The sequence below is a fragment of the Pygoscelis adeliae genome, unplaced genomic scaffold (genome assembly GCF_000699105.1).
Source record: "Pygoscelis adeliae isolate BGI_AS28 unplaced genomic scaffold, ASM69910v1 Scaffold227, whole genome shotgun sequence".
Taxonomy (NCBI): Eukaryota; Metazoa; Chordata; class Aves; order Sphenisciformes; family Spheniscidae; genus Pygoscelis; species Pygoscelis adeliae.
This window is the reverse complement of record NW_008825100.1, coordinates 5,513,029-5,519,167: the sequence shown is the minus strand read 5'-3', so window position 1 is coordinate 5,519,167 and position 6,139 is coordinate 5,513,029.

Here is a 6,139-nt window from a genome sequence, read left to right as displayed (position 1 = left end):
AATAGAGCAGACCTGTGCTTGAAGGATATCAATGGCTGTGTCCCACAAAATGTGACACAACAGAAATGAAGTCAGACACTGTGTGGACAACCTGAAATCACAAGGATCTGAGAAGATACAGATGCAGATATTATAGACATTACAAAGTTTGCACACTTCCATTTAGCCGTAAGCCTGAAAGGTCACTCTCCGTGGAAGAGATAGGCAGATGGAAGATTATGCTGTGCTTCTGATGGCTCCCAATTTTGACATTACACTGCAGACAGAGCCTAGAATTGATGTGTATTTTTTCCTAGAAACTGGATGGTAACTCTGGGTTGTTTTGGTTGGGTTTTTTTGCAGTTTTATCAAATATAAAAACTCCTTGTTATCAATAGAAAACATAGTTATATATTTGTATACAGATGCTTCTGCACTTTCTCTGAAGCATCTTGTTTCATGTAATTGTCCACAGATCCAATTCCTTTAAATCAAATGCACATCAGTACGTGCTAAGTGAAGTGCTGTTAAGAAATTCACAAGCAGTCTTTCCACCTTGACTGGTCCATAGACATAGCACTCTTTGAGAAAAGCATAGACATCATTTAAATTTTATCTTATATTTTGCAACCCAACATTTCCTCTCCATTTCCAAACTTGAATTGAGAATTTAGACACGCCCCCCACGTCAATGGGGATGATGATTGATAATTAATAACAACGCACACCCAACACTTGAAACCAAGATTAGTACAAGAAGATGATTCCACATCTTTCATATATTTTAATGTGAAATTAGTCCCTATGTTTGAAAAACTTAAAGCAGGGCTAGTAATTGATTCCTGCAAACATTGACATTAAAACTCCAGGATTATAAAACTGCAGATGTTTGAAACTTCAAAGTAACTAATTGTGTCTTGAAGGTGGTGGTGGTGTTTTGGAAGTGGCAGCTAGTCAATTTTATCTTTTCAGTACCGGTTAAGCAAATATACAGCACCACCCTATCTAAAAAAAAGACCAAGAATAGTACTGTTTTGTGGTATGAACAAAGACTACAGAATCTCCAAATATGTCTCCTCCAGCTATAAGTCAATGCTTTTTTCAAGGATAATGGATGCTATTCTAATCAAGGACTTGTTATATTTTCTGGTGAACAACATAATCTACATGAGTGGAAAAGGTTTCCATGATGCCAGTAAGTGAGAAGATAATGAGCCATGTTAGCATACCAGGCAAAATTTTCTGACTATTGCAAACTGAGAACAAATGTCCTGGTAGGTTGCTCCTGCGGCACAGAAAGAAAGGTAAGAATGAACTACCAATACTGTCAATCAGACTTGGTCCCCCATGCAGGATGATAGCTGTAAACCAGGATTTCAATGCTCAACATAGTAAAAAGAATGTAATTTACATCTGATATAGTAAGGAAATTAAGATGTACAGGATACATCTTCCCTTTGACAGCAATAGAAAATGAATTAAATAAATCTGACCTTATATTTGTTAATGAAAACAATTCTCTTTTTACAGACATAACAAGTACAACCATAATGTACAGAGAGGAAGCCAATGAGAAAGTGGAGAAATACAAAAGGCTGGCTATGGAGATCAGGCAACTGACATCTGACCATGACATTTGTTTAGGATTTCCTTATTAAAGAAAAAGGAAAATGGTCTGGTAGCAGCTAAAATAACTGCTGTCTACACTTGGTGTCAGTTGGTTAAAAGATTAAGTTGACAATCCTTGGTGTATTCAAAGGATGTTATAGACATATTTTCAAGTATGTACAAATACAAAAATAAGTGCACTGACTCTGACTGGATTCTGTTTCCTGCAACGCGACTCATGTGACACTGTTCACTATAATTTCAGTGTGTACTTCTTTATGAGTAACTTTTGTAACCTGGGATATTTTTTTCAGATCTTGTTGTTCTTTATTTTTATATTTGCTTGCAAACAAACACAACTTTTTCCTGTTTTTTCATCCTCTTCCTAGGAATTTCATAAAGATTAGGCACATTCATAATGGGCCAATGGATAAAAGTAGCTATGTATACTTCAATGGCTTTGAGTTATATACATACATAATACTCCTTTTTATTGTTATGATTATCATTAATTGTTCAACTCCTAATGAGAATGTGGGCTTAAATCTGAGAGAGAAGGACTTAAATGCCTAACACCTTGATATCAGTATAATTTCAGGTTCCAGCCGGCCATCAGATCACTCACAAAATTTATAGGTCTAGAGCAATTTACACTGAACAGGAGTCTTCTTTTCCATTAAAAGTGGATTTGGGTCAATTTTTGCCTTTGGTGACATGAGTCTATGCCAGGGATAACTAAAACCTTCATATCTAATATGCATAGGAGAAACTAGAGATGCACACACTTTTAGAAAATGTCTCACATTTTCAATAAATCACCTACAGAACATATTGAATACAAGCCACTCAAATTAGGAGTGACTCAGTCAGTCAGAGAGTCAGTTCAGAGAATGATTCAGAGTGGGAACTTTGTTGTATGCTTTGAACAGTCCTCTCTTTTTCTCCAACACCTGCAGAGTGAGCCTGGCCTCCTAAATTGACTCAGCTGAATAAGTCTGTGTGTAAGGTGGAATAAGGAACCTCCAAATGAGTAGCCAGTTACAAAACCTCTCCTTAAACTAAGAAGGTCACAGTGAAAGTAGTACCTTCTAGTGGCCAGCAAGGCACTGCCTTTCTAGTCCTATGACGCACCTGGGTTTCAGAGGGAAGAATAAGTCACATTTAATTATTCAGGACAAATTCGGTGCCATTCAACACAAGTAACTGGTTGTGGTGGTTTTGGGGGTTGTTTTGTTTGTTTTTATTTCCCAGCCAAATACCAAGAAAGCATCAATAAAGGAAGCATTATGTGAAAGGTGGTTCTTTTCAACAAATGCATGCAAATGTTAACACATGAAAATTTGTTCTGCCAATAAATATGTCCCTTTTTGACATATTTGTATTTAGTATGCAAAATTTATGTGTGGTCTGTCCATACTCTGTGGCTCCATAAATACACACATGCATACATACACACATCTACACATATCGTTGTTAATTTTGTAGGGATGGGCGTGAGAGGAGGACACATTATTTTTTGTTCTTAGAAGGAAGTACAAACTGGAAGCAAACACAGGAGGGCCAATGCCAGCAGCTGCTGCCACCTAGAAAAACTTCATAAAAGTTTGTGACAGGTAAGGAGGAGAGCTTCAAGTAAAATAATTGGACATATCATGGGTGCCAGAATGACTTGATATGTACCCAGTTGTACTTGGTTGGCTTGTCTACAATCGCCTACATATTTTTCACAAATCCCAGTACAATTTGGTGGATAAAGCACTACATTTCCAAGAGACAGTAGAGGACGCTCCCATTGGCAGAAGTGTCTTCCTCCTACTTGCTGGAAGTAAATATCTTTTTCATACAATCATGAATGGCTGAGACAGCAAGGAGATCTGACACTATTTCTTTTCCTTGGCTAGCGTTGCTGATGAACTGTGTTTAATCATTCATAAGCAGGTTCTGCTCCATATTTATTGGGAACAGTTTGATTCCATAAGATTTGACAGTTTTCTGACATCCCCCAAATTGTTCCAATAATAACAGAGACAATGACAATATCATTTAGAAATCTCTCACATGCTGTATGTGAATGGAGTTATATATCTGCTGTAAGTAAGAGAATAATGGAACAGCAAATTGTTTTGTAGAGGAAGCTGAAATTAGATTGTGCCATGCTGCCGAAAGAGACAAAAAGAGACGGATGAATTCTGGAAGGAGGAGAAATTGTTATACCCATGAGAATCGCTGGTTGCTGTTCCCTACCCCAAGGATATACTAGCTTTTCCCCTCTTGGCAAGAGGCAAAAAACCCTGATCAATTCATAAAACAACAAATTGCATGCGTTCTATAAACAGAGAGGAAGCATGCAGTTCTTTCCACTTACTGACTAAAGAAACTAAACTGGAATTTTCAACCTGTATATTTGCTGGTTAAATCAGCAAATGCCACTGAAAATTCAAGCCCTCAGAAGTAGTCCTGGATACTTCTGCTGACACGAGTAACCCCTCCTCCCTGTGTATTCCATCAGACTTCTACCTAAAGGCATACAAATGCTTTCGTTCCCAGCAGTGCAAGGAAAGCCTGCAACCTGAATGGTCTTGCAAAAATATGCAAAGCTATAGGCAATACCAGATGGGAAACAGGACTCGTGGGATAGCTTACTTTACTCAGCATCCTGATCCTGACTGCAGCCAAATCCAGTTTTGTTTAAAAAGACACACAAAAGGCCAGGTACAGGAATGTATTTCCCAGGTATGGAGGAGAAATTCTGTGGAAAATCAGATGACTTACACGAGTGTAAGAAATAATAACATTGGGTCCATTACTTCTGAGGAGCACGTGAAGAATACAGAAGTACAAGAGAAATTAATGAAAATCATCATAAAGCACAAGAGAATGCAAGCCAACAAATAATATCGTTGGTGATGTTGAATGTGTTTCGCACACTTATTTGTGGAAAATTGCACTTTCTATCAGTTTAGCCAATCATGACTGCAGCATTATATACCACTGATCATTGTGGCTCATACTGCAGTCGAGTCAGAGCAAGAGGTAAGGGGGTGGAACGCTTCATTTCACTTCAGCTGTTCACTGTTTAGTATGTTTACATTATGTTGTATAAAATACAATAATCCCTTCCTATTAACTTATTGCCAGGCTCCCATACATAAAATAGATCAAAAAAAAATCACATAATGCGGAACTTTAGGTGCTTTGAAACAATTCTGTGGAGGCTATAGTGTAGGATCTGCAAAAATCTCTTTCATATTTCTTGTTAAATATACTGCTTAGTATATCTTTGTTTATGCTGTTAAAATACATGTGTTATAAATTATTCAGGATTGTATTCTGGTGTAAATCAGAATAGCTCTAGAAAATGTAAAGTAACTAACTGAATTGCTATTGATTTAATTCAGTACCTTCAGGATTATCAATTAAATGAAAAGGGAAAAGCTAATCTTCCACTACCACAGTGCTATTTTTCCTTCTTTTTGTTTCATTTTTAATTAAAAAGTGAATTTTTCATTACATGTTATTGTGAAAATGAAGGGTGGGAATAAAAAAAGGTCAGAATGAGAAAAGCTTTGAGATTTTAAAGAGGTATAATGTATTGTTTAGAGACAATAAGAGGTAGGCAGTAGGGGCTTGGGAACTGGGGACAACACTCAGCTCTGATCTGGACATCCTTTTGTAAGCAGGGGTTTGGAAGAGTAGATACATCTTTTGTCTTTTAAGATTAACTTTAAAGACTATTAAGATGTTATATGAACACATTTTTAAGAAGTAGCAAATACTAGGCCTCTACTGCACAGATTTTCTCCATTTGCATAGGATTGCTGTGTTGTATTCAGAACAGAAGGAAAATTAACTTATGGATATTTTCATCTGTCACTCTTTACATTGCCAGATTCATACCCCCGTAAAAGAAAAAAGTGTGTGAATTTCAAAACTGGACTAGATGACATGAACAGAAACTCAGGTGCAGGGAATGATATCTCAAAGGGATAATCCCAGCAAAACTCATCAAAAGGAGAGGGAAGAATAGATGTATCTTGCAGAGCATAATCAACGTGCCATATTTTGTCAGATATACAGGATAGCTCATTGCATGTGGCACTGGGAACCTAAAACACAAATCTAACCATGTAAAGATAGAAAATTTTGTCAATAAGACATTACATAATAGCCTGGATCAAATTATACTGATTCAGTCAAGGTCCCCCAGACCATCTCCATAGATTTAACTAGATACCACCCTATATTACTCCTCTGTGTGAAGAATGTACAGTCAAGGCCTACTTCTCACACAGTGAAAACTCAACATCCACTTCAACAGAGTTATCCCAATTTATATCAAAGGGAAACAGCCCAATATTTTATACAATAAAATGATCTAAAATGGTTAACAGATTATAAATATCCTAGATTTCATTGCATTATCTTCACTTAAGCCTTAAATCCCACATGAAAATGTGCTTTGTCTGGGACATTATCCTTGCAAGGAAGTATTTTCCACATGTGATCATTAGATCCTATCCAGCTCATATTAGAGGTCACAGGAGGACACTCT